Consider the following 12040-nt stretch of genomic DNA (forward strand, 5'->3'; position numbering starts at 1 on the left):
AAGGTTTCTTAAATTAACCGTCTCAAACCAGATGCACTCCGCTATAAACTACAGCTATTAACGTAACGATGTGTAATATTGATATGTGTACACAGCAATATACACGTATAAATAAATACATATATCAGTACCACCTTACACACGTGTATAAAGATTGCACAAACTCATTAATGGGTGTTGAACAATCTAATTGAATAAATTAAACAAAGGTTCGTTTGTTTTTGAATTTCGCGCAAAGTTACACGAGGGCTATCTGTGCTAGTCGTCCCTAATTTTGCAGTGTAAGGCTAAATGGAAGGCAGCTAGTCATCACCACCCACCGCCAACTCTTTGGCTACTCTTCTACCAACGAATAGTGGAATTGAACGTAACATTTATAATGCCTCAACGGCTGAAAGGGCGAGCATGTATTAGGTGTGACAGGGATTCGAACACGCGACCCTAAGATTACGGGTCTAGCGCCCTAATGACCTGGTCATTAAACAAAGGACATAACTTTTAAGCAATAGGTTAACGTAATATAAGGTTAACTCTGGTAACTGATCTAGAGGCATTGTTTTTATATATACAGTGCATCTGTTAGTTTCATTAATGCTAGTGAGATAACTTTTCAATTTTGAAATTAAAATATTTGGCATGTAGTGAATTTTCACTACAGGATAGGGATAACAAAGAAACTCGCATTGCATTCCAGAGAAAACACGATTTTAGTTGTTTTTCATCAAGAGAAGTTTAATATATGCCGACTGAATCAGATCGAAATATGTATAAGTGGGTAAAATTATTAGTAACGAACAGAATTCATATAGAAAGCTTAGATATCGTGTTAAATGTAAAACTGAGGTACTCAGCGTTTAATTTGATTATGACGTGATATTTTCAACTATTCCGAATGAAATATTTTATAAGAACACGGCTTTTGTGATTACTTTTTAAGTGTTTTTTTTTTTTTTACAAGGTACAGTTAAAATGCATGAAACTGGATATTGTGAGTGTACTGCTGGGAGTGGAAAGTTGAACGTGGCTAGCACTAAATCTGTAGTTTTAAGAAAGTTTTTTGGGAGAGACGATGTATTAGTTGATTATTACAACAAGATGTTAGAGGATGTTGCTTGTACAGTAAGTAGACTGAGTCAGCTATTGTGTGTAGGAACCAGATGCCTACAGTATCGAACCCATTTCCTTCCTGTTAGATACAGGGTCTGTTTATGTAATAACCATACAACAGTGAAAGGAATGTAATTAGATTGGAAGATTTTTTATTTTACAGTAAAGCCACATCGGGCTTATTGTTGAGTCCACCGAGGGGAATCGAACCCCTGATTTTAGCGTTGTAAATCCATTGACGACTTACCGCTGCACCTGCGGGAGACAGGTTGGAAGGTAAGCTGTATAGCTGTTATCTATGACGGTTCACAGTGGATAAAATGTGTTGGTCAAGTGGAGGCCGAGTGAAGTCTGAGTGAATGAGATGGTTACAGGTATTAGAAATGCATATTTTACTGTGGCATAGGCATGACTACACGTAAATCCCGTGAAAATGCAATTTGTCCAAAGTAATTATTTTTGCACTTTGACTTTAAAAGTGATTTTAGGGTTAGAATCAGGCCATTCTGACATTTTGACTACCTTTTACACCTGGCTGAACTTCTAATCAATCGAACTCCATACAATCTCGCATTTTCTATTCTGGCTGTTGCTACTTAACATCAAATTCTTTCTCTCTCTTTTTTTTAATTAGCTTGCTGACTGTGATTCCTTCAGTTTTATGCTGTATTGTGAAGAAGTGTTACGAAAATAGCCAATATGCTCAGGGCTCGAACTATGTAGCCAAGCCCAGGATTTCTGAAGCTGATATGACAAGCATCATAACTAATCCCACGGATGTTTTGTTTGCTGATGCATATGACATGGTTGAACCGACTCCATTTTTTAACGGAACGGCCCTAAAGTTTCGAGGGGTTAGGCAGTCCCTATTAATCATAGTTTTGGCAGAATGAACGTGCCAGAGATGGAGAGATTGATAGATAAAGTCTTTTCAACTCCTGTGGATATGACAGCATCGCTGACCCCTGCAAAACAAGTTTAAACACCAATTTCTCTGATAAAAAAAAGATCGCGTTAACTATTTAGGTGTTTGCTCTTTTGTATAATGGCAATTTGAAAAGACGATTTGCGCTCAGGCTAATGTAATAATCTCACTGTACCTGCAACAGTTGTTCAGAAAACAAACTGTTTTCCTAGCTTGTTCATATAACGTTATACGTTGTCCACCTGTTACCAACAAAGTAATGACGAGTAACAAAATTCCTTTCTATTCAGTGTTCAAGCATCCCAGTTATAAATATAACGTGCTTTTGAATTTACTTTCCGTTTGTGTCTGAACGCTCGCTGTTTTCTTTATCTAACACGCATGTCTAATAAGATAAACGAGAGCGCGCAATAAATTTTATGGTCTACACTTTCGTTTTAAAGCCTAATAATAGTCAGTCCTAGCTTATTCGCTTGTACAGGTTGTTTTATACAGTAGACTTTATGTACTTTAACCTACTCTAAACTAGTCGGACACCACGCAAGTGTAAAGTCTCAGTTTTCATACAGTGCATTTTATCTCCATGTTATATAATAAGTCCTTTTCGTCTTGTGTATGTTTAGTTTCAATACTTGTAAGAAGTTTGTAGTGTGTTATTTACGCGTTTGAGAAACACAAAATAGTCTATGATAAGAAAATTCATAGTTCAGTGTAAAACTGTATACACAATATCAGCCAATTCGTTAGTGTATTCGACAAACGTAATTTTACTTTATTTTTAAAACAATAAATAAACTTAAAAATTTTTCTGCTATTAAAGGCAGTATATATATATGAAACTGGGAGTGAATTTATTATGAAATACATCGATAAGATTAAAAACTTAAATATCGGACTTATGAACAATAGCGTTATGTACATAATAAAAAAAAGTTAATTTCTCCAACTGCTAAACAAAACACACTACCGTAGGGATGACGAACCTTTTTGAGCGTGTGCGCCCAAACTGGGGATAATCTTATATATATAAAAAAAAAAATTCCTCCCCTTGCTCATGGTAATGTTTAGTACAGATTATCATTTATTATTATTCTGAATTATTTTAACTGGATTTACATGGTTCTAATTGTGGTAATTAATAATGAATAAAATCATTGAATTATTAACAATAATAACGGGCTTTTTTTAAGAAAAACAGAATGAGTCCTATTGTTTATTTACATTTATTCATTGTTCTACTATTAACAGAAACCATTTTATGGAGTGATGAGCTTTGGTTCATATTATATAACATAAAAAAAATAAAAAAAACGAGGAAAGGAAGATAAATATATTTTACTCTTATTGAGACTTTTGTTGCGCCACTAACAACGATAGATATTTTGTATCCGATTTGTATTTGGTTGTTTTGAGAGTTGTGCATGCAGTACTAGTTCCATGAACAAGTTCATTCACACAATGTTCATCACTGAAAATAATGACTCGCATACATACGTTGATGAAAATACTGTTAATACTGCCATTGTGACATTTTTTAGACAGTCAAAGGTTTCAGGAATAGAATTCCAGTGTTCCAGAACCTCATTTTCCGTGTTATTCCAGTTATTAACCGAACTCTTTCAATATTTTCTAGTTCAGCTCTTAAGTCGACAAATTTTTGCCTCCAAATTGAGCTACTTTGTAAATCAAACTCTTGCATTTCAAAATTATCAAAGTTAATCCACTACAACATTTCCAAATTCAGTTTGTCTAACGTTACACTGTCTCAGTAATGGCCTGGCATGGTCAAGCGCGTAAGGCGTGCGACTCGTAATCCGAGGGTCGCTGGTTCGAGCCCGCGTCGCGCTAAACATGCTCGCCCTCCCAGTCGTGGGGGTGTATAATGTGACGGTCAATCCCACTATTCGTTGGTAAAAGAGTAGCCCAAGAGTTGGCGGTGGGTGGTGATGACTAGCTGCCTTCCCTCTAGTCTTGCACTGCTAAATTAGGGACGGCTAGCACAGATAGCCCTCGAGTAGCTTTGTGCGAAATTCCAAAACAAACAAGTCTCAGTACTTTATAAATTTTTTAGTTTCTTCAAATAAACTGAAATTATTAAATGTCAAAGAAAATTATTCAAAAGTTGAATTAATGATGTTGAAAATTGCATTTGCAAGCGCCGAATGTATATTTTCTCATAAATTTCAAGATCTGTCGTGTTTTTTTAGGTTTGGAAAATGTTTAAAAGTGCCACTGTAAATGCCACGTTAAAAAATTTTCAGTTTGACTTCGAAAGCTTTTATGTTATCAAACATAACATCAAGTGTTTTTCCAGATCCCTGCTATTTGATGTTCAAGTCGTTTAAATGTGAGGAGAAATCTCTAAAAAAAACATCAATCAACAAATCCATACATCAGATAATTCTTGACAGAAAATTTTTTTCATTTGTCAAAAACACGAATTTCATCCAAACACTCAACAAATTGTTTGTAGACAGCACCTCTATCGTCGTATATAAGTAGTCTTGTGTACACCGAATTCGCCTCTTTCAGTAAATTCTGAAATTGTTTTTTTTTTCAAAGCATGCGCATAAATAAAATTAACTACCTTGGTTACAATTTCCATCACTTTTTCAAGCTTCTTAATGTCAGCTTTTGCACACAAAGCTTCCTCGTGTATAGTACAATGAAATCTTACCAGTGGATGTCCAACATATTTTGAAAACAGATTTACAAAACCTGCTTCTTTACCACTCATGCTATCAGTTGTCACTGAAACTATTTTCGAAAGGTCAACCTGTCGATTGGATAATTCGTTTACTACTGCCTTACATATTTCAGCCCCTGTGGTATATTTAGGTAACGTTACCTAGTTAACCAGTTGTTCGCAGATTTCATCACCCCTATAAAATCGAGCAATAATAGCTAGCCTAGCTGATGTTGTAACATCAGTGCTTTCATCAAGACAGATGGAAAGGAATTTACATAAACCAATATTTTTTGTTAGCTGTTCTGCTATGTTTGTTTCTGTCTTTAATATTCTATCTTTTACTGTGTCTCTACTCATTGGCAATTCCTTAATGTGCTGAATACATTTCTTTTTCTGCTAAAACGTCAAAACGGAAAGGAGCACATTCTAACCATCATTATTTATTATCATCCCCATCACAAAGTGGTTTTCCATGTTGAGCAATAATATTTGAAATCTCAAAACTAGTAGCAACTAGTTGGAACTACCTGAAATGAATTTCATCAAAACAATTGACTGTATGTTGTTGTTGACTTCTCGAAAAATGTTTTCTTTCCGTTCTTGCTCATTCTTATCATAAAGCCATTTATGAACAGTTTCATAAAGCCGTTTTACAGAGGAAGTCCTGCACACCACTGTTTCAAAACATAAGATGTTTAATGCTTTATCATCCTTTTTGATCATAACAAATCTTTCAGTCCACGATTTTTGAACGTCTCTGCTGCTGCTCCTTCCATTTGAACGTTTTTATTTCTCTGCTGGTTAAGTGACATTCTGACAAGCTGAAAAGAGTAAATACAATTTAAAATATCTCACCAATTAACTTAATAACGATAATTTAACTTACCGTAGCATAACAGCAGGTGAAAATTTATGTCATTGATGAAAACAAATTTATAACTAACTCATAAAAAATGTACGCATACCATGCCAAATAGCATAATTTTAACAATATAACATATTTATTGAAAAAAATAAATGCGTATTTACCCTTATCATCACTAAATATCCAGTATTCACCCACAAACAACAGAAGCCAATATAAGAAGAGTGAAGCCAACACTTTGCTTCTATATTCACTCAAATACTAAGTCTGCGAGGAATTCAAAACTTGTCGTCCGATGTCACATGTTCCTACAAAGCTGGCGCCAGGAGGACGTTAGACGTCTCCTGTGAACGTTTCTCACTGCTCCCGAGTTTGAAGAAATCATTTGCTGCTGCATTTGGTAATAACTATAATCATTATATACATATTTATTTATTATGGGTTAGAGTTAAGGTTTTAAAAAAATCAAAAGGCGGCACTGCATGCCGCGTGCCAGCAAAATCTTTTCGCATGCCATCTTGGACACGCGTGCCATAAGTTTGCCATCAATGCACTAATGAAACACGTCATTCGATGCAGTGGTAAGACAAAATAATTGTAAATGAATAGAATACTCAAAGTGATTTTAATATTACAGAATGAACAATAAGTGATGACGAAAAAATCCACTTGTAGAGAATAATATATATGTAAAAACGGCTGACGATGACCGAAGAAGGTCGAAACGTTGTTTGCTCCTCTACACAAACATTTTCTCAATTCATACCAGCCGTTTTTACATGTATAAAGAATCAACAGTTTTGAAAATAAACTTTTTATTAATAACATTCACGTAACCCTTAAAATGTATAGGGCGTTAAACATTTTCTCTACAAATTTTGCTTCACTTTTGTTGGTGGCAACGTAAATCTGATATTTCACGTTGGTTAAATAAAGTGTGTGTATTTTTAACATTATACCTGCTCTTACTTTTACAATGTTTGCACCACAAGTTGCTTTGATAGAATATTTTATGTAATGTTTTAACCTTCCAGTTAATTATTCAATTTATCTATCTTCCTACTTTACCTGGCGTAATGTATTACTATAACAAAAATTAAGTACTTTGGTGATGAACAGGTGATGTAATTAACTGATTATTTCCCCGAAAGGTGGCCAAAGGCCATCTGTAGGGGTACTTAATTTAAACACTCGCATTGATGTATAAGAGCGCGATGTCTGCCAGTAAATATTAAATAAAGTGTCAAATAAGAGTTGCTTAATGTTGCAATTCGTTCTTTCCTGACGTCAGTTTGTTTTGAATTTCACGCAAAGCTACTGGAAGGCTATCTGCGCTAACCATCCCTAATTTAGCAGTGTAATACTAGAGGGAAGGCAGCTAGTCATCACCACCCACCGCCAACTTTTACCAACGAATAGTGGAACTGACAGTCACTTTATAACGCTCCCACGGCTGAAAGGGGGAGCATGTGTGGTGCGATCGGGATTCGAACCCGCGACCCTCGGATTACGAGTCGAACACCTTAACACGCTTGGCCATACCGGGCCCTGACGTCAGTAAAACATGTGTATGCCATGAATTTCGGGAAGAATTATACACTCTCTTAGATACAACACATCATAATATACGAGGTCTGTTCAAAAAATACGCGGACTGTTTGAATTGCGCGGCTCCAGTTGGTTCCAGGGGAATCCGTTTGGTGTCGCTAGGTTCGCAAAGATCAGCTGATTACGACGCCATTTTCCGATTGCAGATATCTTCATGTGTATTAGCTACGCAGTTTTAAGTGAAGTGCGATTTTTTCGTTTGGCGGATTTCAGAATGAATGACCTGAAGGAGCAACGACTTGCTGTGAAATTTTGTGTTAAACTTGGAAAATCTGCGACTGAAACTTTTGCTATGCTTAACACGGCTTACGGTGATGTTGCTATGAGGCGTACGGCATGTTTCAAGTGGCATGAACGTTTTAAGGATGGTCGACAGTCCATTGAAAATGATGAGCGTCCTGGACGTCCTTCCACGTCAACTGACGATCAACACGTCGACAAAATCAACACCCTGGTGCGGGCAAATCGACGTCTGACTGTCAAGGAGCTTGCTGAAGAGTGTGGGATATCAGTTGGATCTTGTTACGAGATTTTGACCGAAAAATTGAAGATGCACCGCGTTGCTGCGAAATTTGTGCCTCAGAACTCGTGAGTTTTTGGCCAAACACTCGATCACTGTTCTTCCCCACTCCCCCGACCTTGCTCCTTGCGATTTTTTCTTGTTCCCCAAACTCAAAAGACCCTTGAAAGGAAGAAGATTTGAGACGATTCCCAAGATTAAGGCAAATGCGACGAAGCAGCTGGAGGACATTACAAAAGAAGCGTACCAGGACTGTTTCAACAAGAGGAAACACCGTTGGGATAAGTGCGTTGGGGAGGAGAGTACTTTGAAGGGGTCCCAAACCTGTAACTTCTAAATAAAGTACATTTTGTTTTATGACGTCAGTCCGCGTATTTTTTGAACAGACCTCGTACGAACTTCGAAAGTAAGAAATAAAAATATCTGTTAAAATTAATTTTCTCTTCAAACAGATAACATTCGCCAGTCCTGCTGAAGTACAGTCAGCATAGGAAAGTTTATTCATAATGACATAAAATCACATAGGTTCAAAGATACAATTTAACACAAAATTATTACACTATGTAACAAAATTTTTAATTTTTCTTGTTCCTGGGCAGAAAGTGCTATTTTCCAATAGCTTATGCCTAAAGTAAATGGAAAAGACCGATTTTTCTTTTGTGACCTGGGAGCTTATAACGAAAACATGATGGGAGACTATATTTGGGGGCTGATACATGAAAGTGATTTACATTAATTGCAAATATAAAAAAAAAAAACAACTCACTTCTAAACATTTTTGTATAACTTTAATATAAATACATGTAAATCTTGATTCATATGTTGTTTTATTCAGACCTTATGTATGTGAAAATTTGCCCGTTTTTGGAGAGAAAATAGGTTAATTTCTAAATTTCATTATCCAGGTCACAAAAGCAAAGTTTGAAGGGAATAATGGTCATATTCTGCACTTTTACAACATAAGCAATTAAGAAATAATACATACTATCCAGAAACAAAATTTATGTTACATCGTGTTATCTGCGTGATTTTGATAGGTGGCCTTAATAAGGGGCAAACTAGGAATTTACCCCAGAATTAGGAAAGGCCCATCTTTTGAAAGAGCTTGGGTTACAGGGTTTTGAATTTTTGTAGTAATTCTTAATAGCTTTGGAAATTTTAGGGCTTGACAAACAGGTAAATTTTACAGATATGGTTTTGAAATTTATCTGTACTTTTCTGTCGTTCAGCGGATATGATGTGTTTCTTTATATTTATTCATTAAGTTGTTTTAGTACAAGCCTTCTGAAATTGAGTTAGGTATGATGACTAACCATGATTTTTTTTACAGGAAAGGAGTAAGTCATACAACATGAGAGTTATGTCAAATTAACTTATTTATAAAAAAAAATTGAACCAAACGAAAACAGAATTCTGTAAAAAAACAAAAACACAACTACAACCAATGGTGACAGAAAACAGTGGCCAGAAATGGCATTCCAAAAGTAAGTTCTAAAAATTGAAATCAACTAAAACTTTGCATATAAAATTAATTAACAATGGTGTGACTCTGCTGAGTTGTCTATTTAGGAACTTAAAAAAAAACAAACAAGCAATGAGGCCAGAATAAATACTGAGAGAAAAGCCTTCTGTTAGGAAGTGCTTATTTGATCTTATGGTTGAATCACTATTGGACAGAGTTTACTTTACAAGATTTTTAAAAAAGCTAGCCAATTTTTGAAAGGTTAAAAGTATGAAAAACTTGTAGAGAAGTAAAATATTATGTGACCCTGTGTTGACCCTTTAAGGTCAACGGGGCAGAGTACATGAGACACTAAAATAACTATTTAATAATTTATAGAAAGAACTAACAAATCTCTGAGTACTGAAGTAACCTTAACTTTGTTGAGACACTCTGAAATTATTGTACACCTCTGTAGTAAAATATGTTACTAAAGCACACTGCAAACTGATGATTTCTTACTCACATTCCAAGTGCACAATATATGGAGAGAGCCATTTGACTGTAGAGAGTCGAGTACATTGAAACAAAATGATTTTAAATATATGATTCAGCAGGTCACGTGACATAAACACAGTCAATGTAAAGTCACAGGTGAATGGCATGTATCAGAACTACATTTTGATAGTTTGTTATTTTTTACAGTATACTGAACAGTGATTGCTTTTGGGAAGTGCACATGACAGCCTTTTCTGATGTAAAATATTCATCTGATCACAAAGGTGTGTTCAGATCAGATATTTAGAAGTTCCAAGATGGCAGTAACTCTTGAACTTAATGGCACTGAAATGCAAAATAATATTGATCAACTTAGGATGCTGAGACCATTTGGATAGACTTCCAACATAACATGCCCTAATCATGATTAAGCAAAGTGAAAATTTTATACAAGGTGAGAACTGTGGACACAATTGCTTATACCCAGGCAACAGTATGAAAAATAATCAGAGAAGATCACTATATGGAATAGCAACACAAATCAGGAGAAACCTAGATACTTCCCCATCATATCATTTCAACTGTCACACACCTCAAACAGCTGGAGAAAAATATGGATAGTTGTGCTTTTCCATATAAAGACATAACAGTCAAGTTGCCAGATGCAACACTTATGGATTTCTGTGAAATTAAATCATTGAAACAGTAGCTGGAAATCGATCATTCTCATATGTTAGGTGGATCATGGAAAACATTCAGGGATGAGTGATGTGTTTTGGATATGACAGCCTTATAGCAGAACTTATTGTTATAAAAACTATACTGCAGAGATATTTTCAAGATGCATATCATCACATAAATCATAACCAGGTGTTGTGACTGCATTGACACATTAAGTCTCCAAAATTTTTTTAATATGATGCATTCAACTCCTACAAAATTGTAACTTGATCTTTTACATATACCCATGAAAGGAAATGAATAAGATAGTCTCTGATTTAGGTTCCTTTCAGAAAAACAGTATGCACATGAGAAGCAGCAATAAACTATCCTTTATATAAATGATAATTCTACATCATTTTTGTTTCATTGTTTGTTCCTCTTTTCTGATTATGTGAAAATTGAAAAAAGTGGGCACTGTCTGATTCAGTTATTAAATTTTTCTGATTATAATAAGTTGTTGTGTTGTAACATATCTGAAAATAAAACACCAACATTAATATTTTTCTAAAACGTGATAAATGAGTTCCATCAGTACAATATACTACTGATAATTTGGGGCTGGTAAAATAGTTCTTTTAAACAAACTAAGTAAAGTACTTTCACACAAAGTTTAAAATGCTATAAATAGTTTAATGGTTCACAACTATCGACTGTTAATTAACAACACTCAACAAAACAGTACAGTTCGTTTATAGCAATCATAAAATGAGAATACCTGTTGGGTGCCTTATTCTAGGAAGAAGGAAAATTACCTTTACAACTGTTACTCAGAACAGAAACAGAAGTACATGCATACGACTTACAATCATTGTAAAGTCACTATAAAGTTACTCAAAAAACGTTGTACTGTCCACAATCTACAAAATGAGTTTTTTTTTTTTAGGAAAGTTAACACAAATTACAAGATAATTACTCAAACCGATAATCATTTCTGTATAAGAATAATAAGTGTAAAATTCAAGGGAATATTAATTGCTATGATACTTCATAATCTGTTTCATTATCCTTTATTTTCACTGCTCATTTCGGTTTTTTTTTTTTACAGTCATTGAAAACTAAAATTATTTATTTTCCTCAACCTGTTTTTCATTCTACATGATGCCATTACTGTAACGAGTAATGTTACAAGATATCTTCTACTAGGTGAGCACTCTCCAGATGCACGTACACAGTCTGGAAGCACATTTGGAATAAAATGTTAAATTCAAGGAATATTCCATACATTTGCACAGCCTTCTATAGACATTCTGGTGGATTTTGTACAGGAGGTGATATAGAACCCTCTATGTAAAATAATCTACACAGGTTAACTATGAATTACAAATACAGGAGAAATAGGTACAAATAGTAAGTAAAATATTTTCTGGTACTTATGTATTATCAGAGAGGTTATTATGAAGTAAATGTTAAAAGGCTGAAATATTTAAAGATGAATACAGAGTTCTTTCTCTAAAGGCAGTAACGCAAATAGAATCCATACCTTTGAATATAAAACACATACATTTATGTATTCCCATATACATGCTTACTAAATATATTTCTATTCATATACACACTTTTCTATTTTAAATAAAACTTTATACAATAAGTTAAATAAATACCAGTTATAAATAAATGCACACAATCACTGATAACACAGATTCCTTGAATATTGAACAGTCAAA

The 12040-nt window shown here is 34.7% G+C and overlaps 1 long non-coding RNA gene across 1 annotated transcript; it reads left to right on the top strand.

The window, feature by feature from the left end:
• The first annotated feature begins 1142 nt into the window (after nt 1-1142).
• LOC143227870 (uncharacterized) lies at nt 1143-10829 on the top strand. The gene is made up of 2 exons (XR_013015116.1): nt 1143-1383; nt 9861-10829. It is a non-coding gene; the product is annotated as an uncharacterized LOC143227870 (long non-coding RNA).
• Nucleotides 10830-12040: the final 1211 nt, after the last annotated feature.

The sequence above is a fragment of the Tachypleus tridentatus genome, chromosome 10 (assembly GCF_004210375.1).
Source record: "Tachypleus tridentatus isolate NWPU-2018 chromosome 10, ASM421037v1, whole genome shotgun sequence".
Classification (NCBI taxonomy): domain Eukaryota; kingdom Metazoa; phylum Arthropoda; class Merostomata; order Xiphosura; family Limulidae; genus Tachypleus; species Tachypleus tridentatus.